General features: G+C 48.7%; 1 protein-coding gene across 13 annotated transcripts in view; it reads right to left on the reverse strand.

Moving 5' to 3' along the window:
• Positions 1-17,978, reverse strand: part of LOC108164547 — an 87,272-nt gene that overhangs the window by 13,358 nt on the left and 55,936 nt on the right. For all 13 annotated transcript variants that reach the window (XM_033389798.1, XM_017300359.2, XM_017300356.2 and 10 more), the window contains one exon: positions 15,932-15,978. The gene's annotated coding sequence lies outside the window, so the exon portion shown is untranslated. The remainder of the gene's footprint in view (positions 1-15,931; positions 15,979-17,978) is intronic.

The following is a 17,978-nucleotide window of genomic DNA, read 5'->3' on the forward strand; positions in this document are numbered from 1 at the left end:
GGGGATGGTTATCCCAAAAGTGAGCAGAACTCTATCCAGCAGAGATGGAGATATCCGTATGTGAGCGTGGCTGTGCGCCCCGCAACGCTTTGTGCACTCGCATGGAAAATATGTTTTCGTTTTCTGGAATGCCACAAAACGGATGGGGCAGGAGGAGCGTTCGTGTGCGGCGTACGCTTCGCTTGGCATTAAGATGGAGCCAGCTGATGGAGGGGAGCTGGCGGGGCCTCAGAGAGCGAGAGGCAGCGAGCAGGCACGGCCAAAATCTACACAAGAGCTAACAAGGTATAACAGCAGCACCGACAGCAAAATGGAGCAACATTTTCTTTACGGCTCCCGACACGAGCACGGCTATCTGGGCAAACATTTTCATTGCTTGACATTTATGGGTGTGCAGATGGGTGGCAGATGGGGGGGGGGGCAGATGGGAGCGGTGGGTGCCACAAGCACAGCCATCTATCTGCCACTTCATCCATCTTTGTAGCTGCTCTTCGCATCAACATCAATCTGTCGCCTCAAATCCGTTTGCTGTTCTGAACCCAGTCCCAGTCCCAGTCCCACTCCCAGTCCCAGTCCCAGTTCCAGTTCCCATTGCTAGTCTGTTCCTTTTCCTGTCTTTGCTCCTCTCTGTTTGGGGGAGCTGATGTTTTTGGTCTTTAGTCTTGTCCTGTCCTGTCCTGTTCTGTCCTATCCTGCCTTGCTGGAGCATAGAATGGATCCTGTCCTGTCATGTTGGGTATTTTTGGCTGGGCCAAGGCCTTGAAGTTTGATGCCCAGGCTTCGCTTCGCTTAAGCTCACTCTGACAGCCAGTGAAAGGATTGCGATTGCCATTCCTTTGATTTGCAGGCCAGTGCGTCGACACCAGCCTTTCTCTGGGAAGGTGTTTGTCAGCGGGATTATACTTTCAGGACATACTCGCACCCAGGTCTGATGTCTTCGTTGTCTGCCAGCAATGTCAAGTGAGAGTCATAAAAATTTCATAAATTCTCTTTCCTGGCGTAACGATGGCACGCACACAGCCATAAAGCCACACCACCACATATATGGACACATCCTGGTCCTAGAGCTGGCAGCTGCATAATTAAGTTAACAGCATGAGGACTACGACTACGACTACGGGTACGACTACGGGTACGACTCCCTATGACTCTCAGTACTCGCATATGCATTTGGCCGGATGGGTGGCGAAGGTGCGCGTCCTTGGAGTTTTATTAACTTAATGTCTGCTTAAACGCTGCCCGGGCTGGCAACTCTTTAAATATTTAAAATTAATTTCAACCTGTGCATCCACGGCTCGCTCTCGCCTCTGGCTCCCCCCCCCTCCCTGTGCACCCTCTGCCCCAGCAATGAATCAGACGCAAAATCAAAATCAATTGGCAGTGTCAGGGCCCACAGTTTGCACCTGATGTTGACGCAACGTCGACGCCACTGGCCGTAGATTGGGCGTTGGGGCATGGGTGGGCATTGGTTTGCTTGCGTTGGGCAGCAAAAGGGGGAGGCGGGCGGTGCTGGTCTAATGCGGTCTTAGGGCTGATACCGTCATTATGGCCACATTGCGGCAGGACAACGACGTGGGCAATGGGTTAGATGCAATTACCTCTGCCTATGATGGCATTAATTATGCAAAACAACTAACGGGGCAGGCAGGGGGCAGTGGGCAGGGGGCAGGGGGCAGGAAGAGAACAAGAGCGAAAGCTGCCCCAAGGCACGCGACGGTGGTCTAGACCGGACCATGTGCCTAGTGTGGGGGAGTGGTCTGACTTCCTGGCAATTGCATGTGCAGCGGGCCACGTAAACGAAACATGCAATTTATCTCAACCCAAATTGTTTTCCCCTTATTTCTGATGTTTTTCCACGTTATGCAATTCATGAAGAGATGGACAATGGTCTGATAGAGCGGGACGTAAGAGGATTGTTGCTCTGTCTGGCCACTGAATGCTCAGCACTCCCTCCCCCCCCAGCACCATCGCAATCCAACTTCCATCATCATTCATTTCTATGGGATAATTTTGAGCGCCCGAACTTTAGTTAATATTCCGCAGCTCTTCAATTGAGGCAGCAGTTTTCGCTTTCACGGTGAGCACCGTTGAAGAATTATTTCAATTATGGCTAAGAGCACAGATCGACAGAGGGTCTTTGGGTGAGAGGAGAGAGAGCACTTGATGGGAGAGTGTGACATGGCACTTAATCAGTTGGTGATTGCAGTTTTGACTACAAAAAAGTCATCAACAAATGGCTGCAGAATAAACTGCAATATTTTGCGATCCATCGTTGTTCTTCATATCGAAATATTTGGAGGAAGAGTGCATTGCTATCGATAACTCTCAGGGGAGAAGCAGGCGAGGCCCTGATCTAGATAGGATCTGAGAATGCACAGCTCTTTCTTCTCTCTCTCTCTGGTAGAGACGTCTCTTAGACCCAGCTACCCAGAGAGTATTTAGAAGATCAATCGAACCAATCGATCCAATCGAACCAATCGATTACTGAAATTTTAATCGTTGAAGCCGAAGCTGTAGTTCCCATGATACAAAGAGGGAAAGGGTATCGAAAGAAAGGCAATGGCCTCGTGAATTTTAGCACTAACAATGGATGGAGAACGTCATGCTAAGCACCGCATGACAGAAGCACACAACGATAAAAGAAAGCCAAACGGGATAGACAGAGAGAGAGAGAGAGAGAGAGCGAAACGAAAGCGAAAAGTGTAATGAAAAGTGAAAGTGACTAAGATGTTTGTGCGGTTGTGCCTTCCCACCGTTCCCACCATCAGCAGGATGAGAATGAGGATGAAAATAAGGATGAAAATGAGAACGAGAATGCGGACTATGATGATGATGACGTGGGCGAGTAGTAACGTTGGTTGACAATAACAACGAGAATGCCAACGGCAACAGCAATAACGGTAGAATTGTAATGTTTGCCAAATGAAAATGGCGACACGCAAAATAGTGAGAGAGAGTGCTCTAATGGAAGGGGGTGTGGGGCAGGAGATGAGGACGAAGATGGCAAACGAGGCGAAAACAAACATGACAAACAACACCAACAAAGCGACATCACCGCCAGCCCCCCCTCCCCCCACGGGGTGTGCCACCAAAGTTGTCCAAAGAAAGGATATTAAGGAAAAACGCTGAGGGTGAGGTGAAAGAGAGAGTTTGCAATGAAAAGACTTGAGAGAGGGAACATGTGAAAGGCTCACCCAGAGCCCTAGATGAATCCCCAGTAGTCACAGTTGTACTCATGCCTCTTCAATGCTCTCGATCATTGCCAATCCTTCCTTCATTCAGATTGGGAATAAAAGCAAGAAAACGTACGAAACACAGAAATACAGATTTCCAGGCAGAAGGAAGCCCAAAAGACATGCAAATTTGTGTGTTGATTTCTCATTCTCCCTACCAGAAAATTATATTGAGAGTGAGCGCGAAAATAAAACCGAAATTTTTAGGATCTGACATTAGTAGGGCCTTGAGCCTTGCGAATCCTTCCTTCATTCAGATTGGGAATAAAAGCAAGAAAACGTACGAAACACAGAAATACAGATTTCCAGGCAGAAGGAAGCCCAAAAGACATGCAAATTTGTGTGTTGATTTCTCATTCTCCCTACCAGAAAATTATATTGAGAGTGAGCGCGAAAATAAAGCCGAAATTTTTAGGATCTGACATTAGTAGGGCCTTGAGCTAGGGATCGTCCAAAGGGTAGATGTATGATAAGTTATCTGGGTAGGGATTATGTCAAGAACTGAAAGGCTATGGAGGGCTGAGGCAACAATCCCAAAGCCACTACTAAAAGAGAGTAAAGTGTGTGGAAAACTGGAAGGTCCTGCCATCAGAAGAGACCTCGTTTCTGGAAGGATTCCGCGAAAATTTTGCAGGTGTCAGAACTGTTGGGACCACCCCCAAATAAACACATACAAATCAAATTTGTTATATGGCTCGTACACACACTCGAGGGTTGAGTGACTGGCAGAACTGCTTTTGACTAACTGATTGACTGACTGACTGACTGACAAACTCGTGCCAGGTAAAGGTGTGATGGTTAGGGGGAGGGGATTGAATTGAATTGGATTGGATTGGGTTTTGGGTTTGGGTGTTGGTTCAATGGGTGTCACAGTCACAGTCCCAGCCAGGAGAAATGTGTTGCTTGCGGGCCTAAGGATGCATTAATGAAATCAGTTCAGCATAAATTACAACTGACAGCAGGTGAGGTGTCCTCAACTCCATTCATCTCCGGAGTGGAGAACCACCAACGGCCTGAGGGAGATACGACTTGAGCCGCCTTTAATCGATTGAGTATTTCATGCCGTCCCCAAATGGAATCCATCCAGGAACAGCTTTAAGCGGCTTAAGCATACCAATTCTTTTCAATTCTTTTCTTTTCTTTTTTTCGCCTTTAAACGCCTTCAGTGGGTACACAGATTCCAGTCCTTTCTGGTAATCTATCCATCCATTCATATCGCAGATTACAAGTTTTTGACAAATAGGAGAGCTTTATTGATTGAACAGATGGATTTCCAAGGAAATTATGGCTTAAATACTGCTGTGAGAGGTGTACCCAGGGTATACCATTCGTTCGTTCTCGTTCTTGAACCCAAGCAAGCATTCCCTTCTGTTCCTAAATGGATCGTAAAAGTTAGCGTCCAACATGATGCTAATATTATTTGGTCCATGTTTCGTGTCTTTGTCTGTCTGTGTGTCTGTCTGTGTGTGAATGTGAGTGACGATTAAGTGTTTTGGCTCTCACCTGGAATGCACGCTCCGAACGGGCATCCCTCCAAGCTCAAGCTGAAACTCAAACTAAAACCCGAATCCTATTGCCATTCCCCAGTCCCTTGGCATCTCCAGCCCCGGATTCGGGTCCGGCTCTGACACATCTCGGTGCGTGCTGAGCGGGTTTTATGGCACAAGTTTTCATTGGCTTAATGCATATTTAAAATTGGATACATTCAACCTGCCAGAGGGGGAGTGTCGGTGTCGGTGTCCCCCCTGCTATGGCAGGGGATAGCCGTAGCTCCATCCATTCGCAGCCAAGCGGGCATAATGCCTCTTTGAGCTTTCAGCATTTAAACTGATAGCGATGAAAGTTTTAGCACAACGTGAGAGTGAGACAGGGAGAGTGGGCGGCTGGGTGGGTGGGTGGTTGGCTCACTGTCAGTCCATTATCAGTGGGGTTGCAGCTGCAGCCTCGGAGAACTCAACTAAAGCGCATGCAATCCATAAACTTCTCTACTCAGCCGCCACTCAAGTGCGAGAGCGGGACGAAGCGGGCTTCGGACTAATGTGTTTTGAAGGCCCTCACTCTGCCCCCCCCCCACACCTCTGACACACATACGTTATATTAGCTGGGAGAAGGGGGTGGGGGGGGGGGGGGGGTGGAAGGAGCTTGGTTATGGGGGGCACTGTGGACTGCGGAAAGAAACGAATGGCTGCCATACTTCATGTTGGCTTTAATTCGCCTTCTTTGGCTGTCGTCGCAGCCTTCAATTATTGGAATGCTATTCCAGTCACGTCTCTGCGTGTTTCTTCTTCTTCTGCCTCTCCTTGTTCGTGTCTTTGTCTTCTTCCTTTTTTTTTTCACTGGTTTTCCATCTCCATATTCGCTCTGATTGTTGTGCTTTCGCTCTCCCTCTCGTTCCATAACTTTCTATAACGATTTTTCCCGTGGCACAAACCAAATATAAAACAAGTTGCTCCAAAAATAGCAAAAAAACGGAAATTTACAACAGTCACACGCCCCTCCCCCCAGCCGAAAGACCACACACCCCTTTTGTCATGGCCCCATTGCAAATTGTGGCAACCTCCCCAACACCGCCACACCGCCACACCGCCATACCAAACCATACCAAACCAAAATTCCAAGTAGTTCCACTTTCAGTTGCTACCAGTACATCGCTGCTGGTTTCCTCTTTGGGCAATAAAACGTTTCGTATTAACATTTTGTTGCTGCGACTGGGGCTGGGTTAATGCGAGCCTTGGGAATGTTTTGCCACCCGGATAGAGTTTATTGGGGAATTCCAATGAGTGGGGTTAAGCTGTATCTTTCGCAGGAATAGAAATACTCGTGCTTGAAATCGATTTTCTTGAAAACCTACCCTTCAAAGCTTTTATGGTCTCATTGAAGGTCAGGCTTGATTCGGAAACATTCAATTTTGATTGCTGGCTTCCAAATGAAGTGGTAATCCGAGGAAAAACGGTTGCCTCTCTTCAGTCTCACCAGATACATATTGAAGGAATTAAAGGAGGTCGGATGGCAGTTGACTGGACTTTCAACGAGTAGATTAAGACATTACAATAGAGTGCTCAAAGGAGTGGAGACAGGAGTGCACAGTGCACACTGTCAACAAAAGGATCTTTCGCCTCTAATCTGCAATAATCGCAGTCGCTGCTTTTTAGAGCTACTGTTTCTGTTCTTTTTGGTGACCCAGTTTATTGGCTTTCAGCAGAGTCAACAGGGCCGTGTGTTCCCTGCTCTTCGGGGCCTCTTCTGGTGCCAGCTGATGGACAGGCCCCTAATGGCGGCACTCCACTCTGCTAGTCACTCCATCGCCATCTCCGTGGCCCTCTGCTCGAGTGGTGGCCGGGTAATTAACCAGGAGGTCAAGCATGGACATGGACCATAAGTCAAAGTTAATGAAATGTTGGCGACGACGCCGACAATTGGTATAAATTGTTGGCCCGCCCAAGGGGTAGCCTCAAGAAAGCGTCCTGCCTTCGTCTTCATCCTCGTCTTGGCCCTGGGACTGGGCGTAGGCTGGTGTGCCATGTGGCGTGTGGTGTGTGGCATGACTGGAGTCGAGTCTTGGAGCGAGCGACACATCAGCCAGAAAGCCACTTTATTCTATTTCCGTTTCCGGCTGTTGTCGCCAGGCGCTCCACCATCCTTTTCCATTCAATTCCATTCCATGCCCACACGCTGTTGTTCTTGTCGAGGAGCTGCTGCTGCTGCGACTGTTGTCAAGCTGCCGACTATGTAATGTGTTTCCGCTTGCCACAAAATGTGGCAGCGAGCGCCATCGTAGGCGGCGGCAGTGGAGAGTGCGTGCCAAGCCAGCTCAAAGCCCAAAACCCAAAACCGAAAACCCGAGCTATATAAACTCCACGAAAACTGGCCAAGACGGATCGTGGCAGCAGCAGCAGTGGAACAGAAGGGAGCGGAACGAAGCGGAACGGAGCGGAGTGGAACCGGGGAAAGCCAAGCCAACAAAATGACACTCAAAATGTCAACGTCACCGCCACCAGCGCCACCACCATCAGCCATCCGCCATCCGCCATCCGCCATCAGGCAAGTGTGAGGAGGAAGTGGCCAGAACGGGGCCAACACATTGTATATGCACAACAATGCACAGAGGAGCTCCTCTCCCGATCCCACTCCACTCCAAGTTGGAGTTATGGAGTCCCAGCACTAGTTTACCCCTTGGCCAATCCCAGCTTTGGTCCCACGATGTACGATGTAGTTGCAATGAACTGTAAGACGAGCTCCTGCCATATATCACAGCCAAACACCAAGATTGGAAACTGAGAAGATAATATAATATAATATATATCTGCATATATCCCAAATGTATTTCCAATATCGAAGTACTAAGGGAACCGCAAGGGTATTCAATGTTTCGACCCCGAAGAGGGACAAGGGTTTTCTCCAATTTCAGTGGAATAAAGACGTTGGCGGAGGAGGCAGCAAGATATATGAGCATTGCAACACTCGCCGCATAAGCAAGAGGCAGCCCCTGAGGCAGCAGCCGAAATTGTTGCCACTTCCCCAGTTGGCTGGCAGTTCCCTTCTGGTCAGGATAGAGCCAGAGCCAGAGCCAGAGCCAGAGCCTGCCAGCGTTGCAGACGTTCTGATAAGTTTGGATTTGCAAGATTTATGCAGCTGAAGGCACTTGCCTGCAGTTGCCAAGTGGCTGGGCGTGGAACTAGAACTGGGACTGCAACTGTGACTGGGACTTGGCCTGCGATTGCGACTGCCACTGCCACTGAAGGCGAAGACAAATTAGGCTAAGAGTGTCAACTGTGCGGATAAGGCAGGGCCAGCCAGAAAGAAAGATGAGCTGGCCCGAGCCCGAGCCCGAGCCCGAGCCCGAGCTGTGAAGCTTCATTAGACGGAGGTCTGGTCTGCGCCACTCCCCAGATCATGATTTCCATATGGCTGGGGTCCGTTTTGAGAGCCAGCCAACAGCAACTCAATTTGGGTAAGTATTTTCCAATCTACCACTAAATGCGCTTAATAACTTAAGACCCATGTCCGTGTCCACGTTTTTTCCCCTTCCACAGGCCGAACATGCCACTGACTGTTCCAGCGACCCGTTGCATACTTTATGAGCTGGGATTATGGTCATTAAGGTGGTCGACACCCAACCACCCCGCTCCGCTCTGCCAAGGCCAACGCAGCCCCAGCCACATCACATATGCCTCCACCCCCATGTAGCAACAGTTGGCGCTCATTTCGTGTGTGTGCGGGCTGTGCTGTGTATGGCAGGAGTGACAGGAATGGGGCCCATAGGTGGGGACTTGGACCACAAAACGTTTAGCGCTAAGTCGGCAACAACATTGGGACATCGCGGCTCAATTATGCTTTTCGGGTAGAATGGGAATGGCAAAGGGACTGAGACTGGGACTGGGAATGGGACTATGTCTGAGTCAGAATCGGAGTCAAGTGGTTGGTCCGGGCTTTATCCCTGGGATTGGGTGAGGTTTCGCTGATTGACAGAGTCCACACACAACGTCATCGATGAGTCAGAGTTGTAGCCAGTGGAAGGTTGAAGGTTGAGCTCTAGCTTTAGTTTCCGTTTCCGCTTCGGTATCAGTTTGTTGCTTGGCAAATTAGTTTCAGCTAGGGCTAAGCTGCGCAGGCAAAAACTTTTATTTTTAGAGCCCCCAAACATGCTGACAAAGTGACATCGCGTTCCGGGCTATACAGACAGAGCCACCCCCAAAATTATCTGACAAAGACACCCCCCTGTGGGGGGGAGGGATACATATAGGTAGATAAAGTTCAATGAACGGGGACGAGGACGAGACGAGACAAGGATGGGTATGGGGATGAGTATCAGGAGAATGCTGCCTACTTAAGTGTTAAGAGGGTTGTGCGCGGCATGCCCAAGTGCAGGGGGTTCTGTTTGTGTGAGTGCTGGGTGTTGGTTCTGGTGCTGGTACTGGGCCTGGTGCCGCCCCCTCGTTGATTGTGCTCAACAAATCGATTTCCATTGATTGATAACGCCACCAAAGCAGGCACCCAGACAGAGCCCATAGCCAGGGACAGAGACAGAGTTGGCTCTACGCACAGTAAGATAAATAGCATTAGCCAAGAGGGCTAGTCCCGTTTTGGGGACTCGGGAGGCAGTTGCTCCACCCGGAGCGCATGGGGACAGGTCAAATATTGCGGTTAACTTAGTGCACAATGCGCAATACCGATAAATCAATATTAAGCGAGGCGGAACGTTGTGAGTTGCTGCGGCGACCGCAACTCTACATTTATACCCGATACTTTGTCAGTATGGCTCTCCTCCACAAGACGGCCCTAACATTGCACGACACGACAAAGAGTGCGTGCGAGAGAGACAGCAAATCAGTCTGAGCGTGTCGTCGGGCGCTGCGTAGCGACTGATTTCTTAGATTCGACTGATAGATTCGGCAATCTGATAGATATGGTCATTTTCTATGATTGTGCGTTTTTAATTTTCCCGTATCTTCAATATTGTTATTGTTGCCACTGATTTTCGTCCTTTGCGGGGGCGTAAGGGGGTGGGGCGAAATTTTGAAATATACGTGTAATAGTGACAGATTATAGAAGTTTGGATACAAAATGTCGTTGCTCTAGCTCTTATAGTCTATGAGCATTAATCTAATATACCCCTTTACTCTTTTGAGTATCGGGTATAAAAACAAAATGACAAAAAAAATGCCACGCGTAGTCCGCAATTGGAATTCCGATAAAAGATACAGAGAACTGTGGTCGGGGCCAGACCAGAATAGACCAGAGAGTAAAGCCGGGAAAAGTAGAGAAAAGCTGGGGGATAATGCGAACGAAGGCAAGGAACAAGGAGCAGAGAGAGAGCAGGAAAAGCAGGAAGCCAAAAGGAAAACATTGTACAAATATTCAGAGCACTTTCCACATTCATTTATTAAGCAAACAAACAGACAGCAGATAGCAGACAGCAGGAAGGTCGCCCAGGAGGGCGGGTCAGCAAGGGGTAGTGGAAGCGGAGATAGCAGCGAAAGCAGGCAACCCCAAGCAGGCGTCAAAGGTCGGGCCCCTTATTTATTTCCAATTCCATTGCTGTGTCATTTGTCGGGCAAATGGTTCTGCCCCTCCCCCCGAAGCGATGACGCCGATTGGGTTCTGTTTGGAACGTTCCATTCCGTTCCATTCGGTCTAGGCCTGGGGATGGATGGTAGCAAGGCGAGTGAACAGATACACATTTCGAGGTACTTAATTTCTTCCAAAGATCGCTTGCATATTTTTCTCACTTCTAAAGAGAAAAGAACCCTTGCTGAATCCTTCCTTTCGATTTCGTTCCTTGCTAACTCAATCTGAAAGGTGTCTTCAGGCACTAGATCGTTCCATGGGGAAACTGTCAGAGCAATGACTTTCCTTAAATCTTAAAGGTGAATGTCTTTCCATTTACCAATAGAGTCTTCGAGCAGACGGGGGCGGGGAGATATCGACTCCTTTGCCGCGGACACTTTAGCACCCCTCAGATCCAAACGGTTATCCCCGGCTTGCCACAACTTTCGTTTCGTTTTGCAACGAGTGCAACGAGTCTATCGCCTGCCGTCTCTGCGGCTGTCAGTTGCCGCTGCCAGTCGGTTTTCCGTTTGCCGGAAGCTTACGAATTAAAGACCCCGCCGGCGTCGAGTTCGCCCAAAGGCACGAACGAAAAACAAGAATTAAGGCCCCGCCAACGAAAGTGAACGAAAATAAGTACAACAAAAAATCAATGGAAATTTATGTGACTCAAATATAAAACAATTTTTATTCCAGCCACCCAGCCCACCCCTTTTGCATCAATTTTCCTGCTTTTCCTTCTGTATGCGATATTTTGCACAATTTCTGTGGATGCAGCATGCATTGAAAATTCTCCCAGGAGCCCAACAGCCGGGAAGAAGTACGGGTACTGCCAGTGCCACTGCCACAGCTACTGAAATTGGAGATTGGGGATTGGGGATTGCGAGAGAGAACAAGTCGAAATTCGTGTGCATTGTGCATGCTTAATTGAGTTGTCCTCGCCTCCCTATGTATGAGCGGAAGTGGGCGCGGACACACGTGCCTCTCCATGTGTCCCTGTGTGCCTGTGTGCCTGTGTGTGTGTGTGTGTGTCAAACAGTTTATCGAGACACCCCGAGCACCGGTTCCAGTCCCAATTCCAATTCCAATTCCATCCCCCATCCCACCCCATCTTCACTCCCAATCCCAGTAAACACCCTACGAATTCAGCCCTACGAATTGTCCTCGGTCCGTAAATCGCGCACATCGCTTCAGTTGATTTCCATGTCACTGACAAAACACATTTTGCTTTCGCCTTTTGTGTACATTGGTAAATGCTGCATGGGGGCATCGAATATAGCCCATAGAGCACACATAGTGCCACACGGGGAGGCGGAAGAGCAGATACGAATATGTGTACGTACTTGTGTGTACACATGTCCCAAGGAAGGGTCAGGATGGGACATTTAAATTGGTCGACAGGCCAGCAAATAACATGCAGAAGATGACATCTATTCTAAGGATTCCCCCAATCTATTGGAGAGTGAAAACAGGGCAGAGCGGTACATCTATTCCGAGTGTTTCGACTATGAATTTAAGGTCTCTTTCTACATATCAGACATCCCATATTCGGTCACTAATTTAAGAATAATCCAACTCAAACAACTGCAGAATTCCACCCTTGTACGAGTACTGTCTATAGTAACAGACGGGAATACAAATAACAGGGTTCCAGGGTTGAGGTTCTTTTGCGAACCTCAGAGAACTATTGTTCAATATATGGAAAAACTCTGACTGGATTCAGGACAATCGTATGGGATTCGATGTTGTTCAAGGCTGAAGGCTGACGGCTGAAGTTTCATTCGTATTCATTAAAGCCCATGGGCGAGACAAAGTTTCCTTCGCTCGTTTCGAAACTTAAGAGCGAGTGAGTGCCATTAGGAGGCGGGCCAGAGAGAAACGGGTGGGAAAACTATTTTTATTAATTTTACAAATGAACACTGGGCTCTCCAATTCGATGTGGCTTGAGCCGGAGCACCTCCTCCTCCTTCTTCTCCTCTCCATCCTCATCGTCATCATCATCATTTTCCTCGTTGGCCGTCGTTAGGAGAGAAAGTTTACCAATCCGCAAAAATGATTCCCGTAGCTGATAATACGACTGACAATGGGGCCAGAGGGTCTCAGGGATGGGGGAATTGGGTTTTGGGGTTGCGTTTGGTTAAAGACGGCGCCACAGAAATCGTTCGGTTCAATTTTGTTGGGTGGCGGGTGGAGGGAGGACTAAAGTTTTCACTACTTTAGTTTTAATTTCCCAAATTGCATTTGGCGGCGTTATTTATTCAATCCACTTGCTGCTTTCAACGGGAATTGGCCGGAACGCTGATGCCAACAAGGAGCACGATGCCGCAAAGGAGCACGTGGCAGCGGGTGGCAGCGGGTGGCAGCAGGTGGATCGGGTGGCAGTGGCAGTGGCTTTCCTGGCGACAAAACTCGTTTATTAACACGATTCTCGGTGCAGTGCGGCGTGCTGCCATATAAAATACTTGGCTGCCATCTACGAGTACCGATGTCACTTCTCTTCCATAGTTCCAGCCCTCCTTCCCCCACTCCTCCCCACTCACCCTTAGCCCACACAGCTCTAATCGATTTTTGATGAGATTTTTGTATTCAATTTTGGTTTTGATAGGCAACGACGACGAACGCATCCCGATTACGAGTACGGAGTACTGTGGTGGCTAAAACGGGGTGGGGAGCTCGAGGGAGGCGTCCTGGATCTGGGCCCGGGTCTGGGCTTTGTGGGGGCATTGCAGGTACGGTGTACAACAGTGTTGGTAAGGATTCAGTTAACGGAAGGGGCTTGACGGTTTGTTTGACTGGAACGCGGCAAAAGCTGGCGATAATGGCATCAGCAGAAGCACCGAAAAGGAAATGGAGGAGCAGCTGGAGGCACCAGTTAGACGGCGAGTGGAAACAGTGGAGCTTGAAGGAGGTTCAGAGTCATAACCCGACCAGGACCAGGACAACGATGCCATTGACATAATTTTCCACGGCTTTTGTTTGGATTGCCAATGGCTGTTACAGCTAAGAGGCGGCGATACAGAGAGGGGCTGCTTATGGAGGAGTGCAAGGCACAACGGGGCAGACTACAATGAGAGTCTAAGAGCTGCTGAGAGGCATGGGTGGCATGGGTGGCGTGGGAGGCTTGGTATTCCCTCCCCGCCTTCGGGTGCTTAAGTAAAAGTAAACGGTTTTCCCTTGTTTGGCTTTCATTTGGTTGGAAATTGAGCGTTCGAGTTGATTTACGCAGTGGCTCTCATAACTGGTCTAAGGTTTCCCCGCCAGATGACAGCCTCTGCCTCCCTTTTCCGCCGGCAGCAGCCCACTAATGTACTCCAAGCCATGGAAACTGTTGGTAGTGCATTTCCATGCATTTTCTGTGGGTTAGTCACGTGGATGACTGCCGTCTTGGAACGTAATCGTTGATCTCACTCGCCCATTGTGTTTCCCCTTATTCTCCGCATCTCTTTCTCCTTGGCCCTCAAGAATTTGGGTGTCCATTTTTTTGGTTTTTGCATCCGTAGGAATCGTACGAGTAAAGCGAGATAATCACAGCAGCAGCAACGACAGCATCGCATTGACTGTCTGATTCAGCCTGCAGCTACTGCTCCTCCTATCGCTTGTATCTGCTGCTCCTGCCTCACGCCTCACGCCTCATGCCACATGCCTCATGCCTTCTGCTTCTTTCTCTTTTCATCCTCATTGAAATTGGCAATTTCGTTTTCATTGAACGCTGACGAAATGCATTTCCTGAAATGAACAGCGACAAGGACGAGCAGCAGAGCCATAGATGGCACAGGAGGAGGATGGACCAGGATCAGGCACGGAGAGGATGTGCACATGGCGACGGCGACGGCGACGGCGACAGCGACTGGCACAGAAACCAAATGGAGCGAGATGCCAGCAGGGGCTCACCCAGGCCAAAGGGAAAGGTAGAGGTACAGGTGGTGGTAGAGGGAGCCGGAGAGTGGTGGCTCTGCGAAATGTCAAACGTTGCCGCAAGGACGACAGCCGGAAGTGCAGCATGGCCACTGGGCAATGCCCCAAGCTCTAAGGTGGCATGTGGGAGGGGCCATGGGAGCCTGGGGCTTGGATGGGCCATGGGCCACTATGTCGCATGCCATGCACAATAAGTTTAATATATTGGCATTGACTTAAGCCCTGGCCAGGTGCTCCTCAGCAGCAGGTGAACCAGGTCCAGTGCATGAGACGCCCAACGTATGCCCTGCCTTTGCCTCTGCCTCTGCCTCTGAGTAGGAGATGGAGAAAGATAGAGACAGAGACAGAGAGAGAGAGAGAGAAAGAGGATTGTCAAGGATTGTGCCACGCCTGTTTGTGTCCGTTGCAGCTGATTAAGACATCCTGGCCAATCCTCTGGCACCTGTGACAAGCGTCTGAAGGAGCACTTTAATTTGTGTCCTCTCACTCGGACACTCGGATCCCCGAACCATCAATGGGTCAAGCCAGAGGCAGGATGCCTTCGTCTTTATAAAGAACCATCTGAGCAGATAAGTGGCTTCTCTAAACGAGTCTGAATCCAATTGGCACTGGGCTTCGTCAGGATGAATTTTGATCGGGTTTTATTCGGTCTATTATGCTGTTGTGCAAATGGGACTCGATCTGGTTGGATTTACATACTTGAGCGCCAGACTGCGCGGCTTCCTTATAGTCCTTTTTATATGTAGACAGAACCACATTACAATTTGGATAAATATTTGCGTCTGTCGAAGGCAGAACAGCATTTTCGCATATGTCTAAGTAGAGCCGCAGCCCTTGCCGCGGCTCACAACGTTCCCGCTCGTTTCTCTTAGGCTTCTGTGTATTTTCGGGTGTTTTTGGGGTTTGTTTCATAATTCTGATTGAGATCTTGCTTAGGTATTAGGTCTTAGTGCGACGTCCTATTAGGTGATTCGATGATAGGTATAAGCGGGCTTTGTTCTCTTGGATGTTGAGTATATTCGTCTTTGATCGGATTTGATTGGAACAGGTGTTGGGCACAATTATGTAATGTGCCAGCAAGTCTGAGTGGCTCCGATGAAGATGGTTTGTGGTGTGTTATATAATTAATATAGCCATCGCTTCACTTAGTCAAATCAACCAATTAAGAAGGTTTCAACTTTCAACGTCAGACATTATCGTCGATGGTCGTATGAGATTTATACCCTTTTCGACGGCTTCAAGTGCTTACCTTTAGTGCGGCTGATTTCCCGAAAGGAAACTTTAATTTACCCTCAGTTTGGGAGCCACAACAAAACTTTTCTCGATTTACGTGTATACTCAAACAATGTCCGCTAATCTTTTGCCCGGAGAGAGGGCAGAGAGGCGGCTGCAGAGATTTGTGTAACTCTACTCGAACTGTAAGCCTCGTCCCCGCTCCATTTCTCTGGCAAACTGACCTCAAAACTATATCGAAACTTTTCGCTGCCAGTTGCCGTTGCCGTTGCCGTTGCCGTTGCTGTTGCAGCTGGAGGACAATCTCTGTTATCCGTTCGATGTTGCAGCTCCCTCCAAAACTTTGTTTTGCACACACACAGCCGAGAGAATGCAACAAATCAACTAGAAGATAGCAGATACTTTTCCGATTCGCCCCCAGTCCCAATAACCAATACTCCTCCCCGTTGCCCAGGCCGTTGTTTGCCTTTTGGGGTAGTCCGTACTCGATGATTGAAACTTACCGAAAGTCCTCGAATTACAACATGAAACAGGTCGATGCCGTAGACACCTGTAAGGAGAAGGAGAAGGAGAGCCATTAGTTGAGGGTTCTTGACAAGGCTGTCAATTCATTATACTCGTATACTCCCAGACCCAGCCCCAGACCCAGGCCCAGGCCCAGCCACAGGCGCAGCCCCTCAGGGTATTAATGATGCAACTGTCAAAGTTTTTCGAAGTCGAGACTGTACGGGACTGTACTGCCGCCTCATTAGCAGGTACAGTTGCCTCAGTTGCCACAGTTGCTGGTGCTGCTGGTCTTTAGCTCCTTTCGCAACTGTTTCTTCCTTTTATTTTTGGTAAATTGAAAGGAATTAATGACAGTTCTCTTCCTGCCTCTCTCTCGCTTTCACAGCGTTCAGTGGTTCGTGAGGTATGGGGCGGGGAGGGGGAGAGGTGGTGTGGGACGTGTTGCGACCACGTCAAAGACATGCCAAACATATCACGTAAAACATTAAAATGTTGCCAATGGAAATACTCCTGGAATCCGGACAACAGAACGCCAGAATGGATGCGAAACGAGCAGCAGCAAGAGGTTGTTGGGTGCACAAGAAAAGAGCTCCACGGAAAATGCAAAAAATAACAGAGAAAATCAAATAAAATGAACGAAATGAGTGGAGGTCGAGTGGTGTAGCGTGGGATGAATGGCAAAGAAAACAATTAAAAGAATTTATTGCTCGAGTTTAATGAATTTTCAGCTTGTTTGCACGCACACACACACACACATAACCAGAGGGCTGGCTGGCTCCCTAAAGGGAGTGGAAGTGGGAGTGGATGGATGCCAGCTCAGCAGTTTGTCCATTTCCATTTCCATTTCCATTTCCATTGAATGCTTGATAGGGTTCGGGATGGTAAAGTGTCTGCATGGGTGCTTCGATGCTTGGGGGATGCCTAAAAAGCGAGATGCCACAGGTGTAAAATGCCTATAAATCTTTCCCCCTCTTTTCTGACTCCCCTTCCACAACCCCCTCGTGTGTGTGTGTGTGTGTTCCAGGTACTCTGTGTATGAGAATGAATGTTATTGTTGCATGGCTTAATGAAGTTTTTGCTTTTCCCTCGACCTCGCCCTCGCCCTCGCCCTCTCCCTTTCGTTCTCCATTCCTGTTCATCTTCCGCTCGTTTTTGCCGTGGATTAGAACAGCTGTTTAGACCAAAATTGATGTGGAGCCCAATCCAGAGATGAGACCCCTGCCAGATGGCGCTGCTGTCTGCCACACGTGGCCGTGGCGCGGTCGGGGCATTTTCGGAAATCATTTTAAACGGCCCTGATAAAATGCTTTTGTTTTACATTTTTTCCTGGCTTCCCTCCAAGCGGAATTTATTTGCGTTTAGGCAATTAACAAAGTTTGGAATTCCAGTTTTCAACCAGGGGGAGGAGGGGGTTTATGGGCTTACGGGGGGGCTTCTTGGAATTATGAAATGAATTAAAAAGGTTTTTGCTTGGTGAAATCTACTAAATGGGGCCTTAACTGTATGATATGAATATAAGGTAAGGATTGTCGTAGGCCAATCAGCAGACTTTCTTATAATATGTGATGATCAGGAGAGAGAGAGAGAGACGTATATCCTTTAAGTTTACTCCTATTCCTAAGTAAGATTTATTCTGAGCCATGGCTCTCCTCCATACGGAACAATACCGTTTTCGTGACTAAGTATTGTCGGTCCTAGTGGGGCATGCCCAGCCAGCGAAAGAGGATGAAAAGTGGAAAGGGAGCGGAGGGGAGCATGAGGTCAGGCAGCCTCTTGGCTTCAATTATGAAACAATAAACAATTTGCTTTGTTTTTTTTTTCTGTTTTTTTCTGTTTGTTTCTTTTACTCTTACTACCATCCCTCGCTCTTTCTCTTTCTTTTTCCACATCTGTCGCTGTCCCTCTTTTCATATATAAGTATTTCTGTATCCCTCTTTGTTCCCAACGCTCTATCGCTGTCGTTTTTTCTGCCCGGCGGCTGCTGTAAATTGGCAGCAACACCTCCCATTTCATTTCATTCCATCGCTGTCCGTACCGTTCCCA

Source organism: Drosophila miranda, chromosome XL, assembly GCF_003369915.1.
Source record: "Drosophila miranda strain MSH22 chromosome XL, D.miranda_PacBio2.1, whole genome shotgun sequence".
Classification (NCBI taxonomy): domain Eukaryota; kingdom Metazoa; phylum Arthropoda; class Insecta; order Diptera; family Drosophilidae; genus Drosophila; species Drosophila miranda.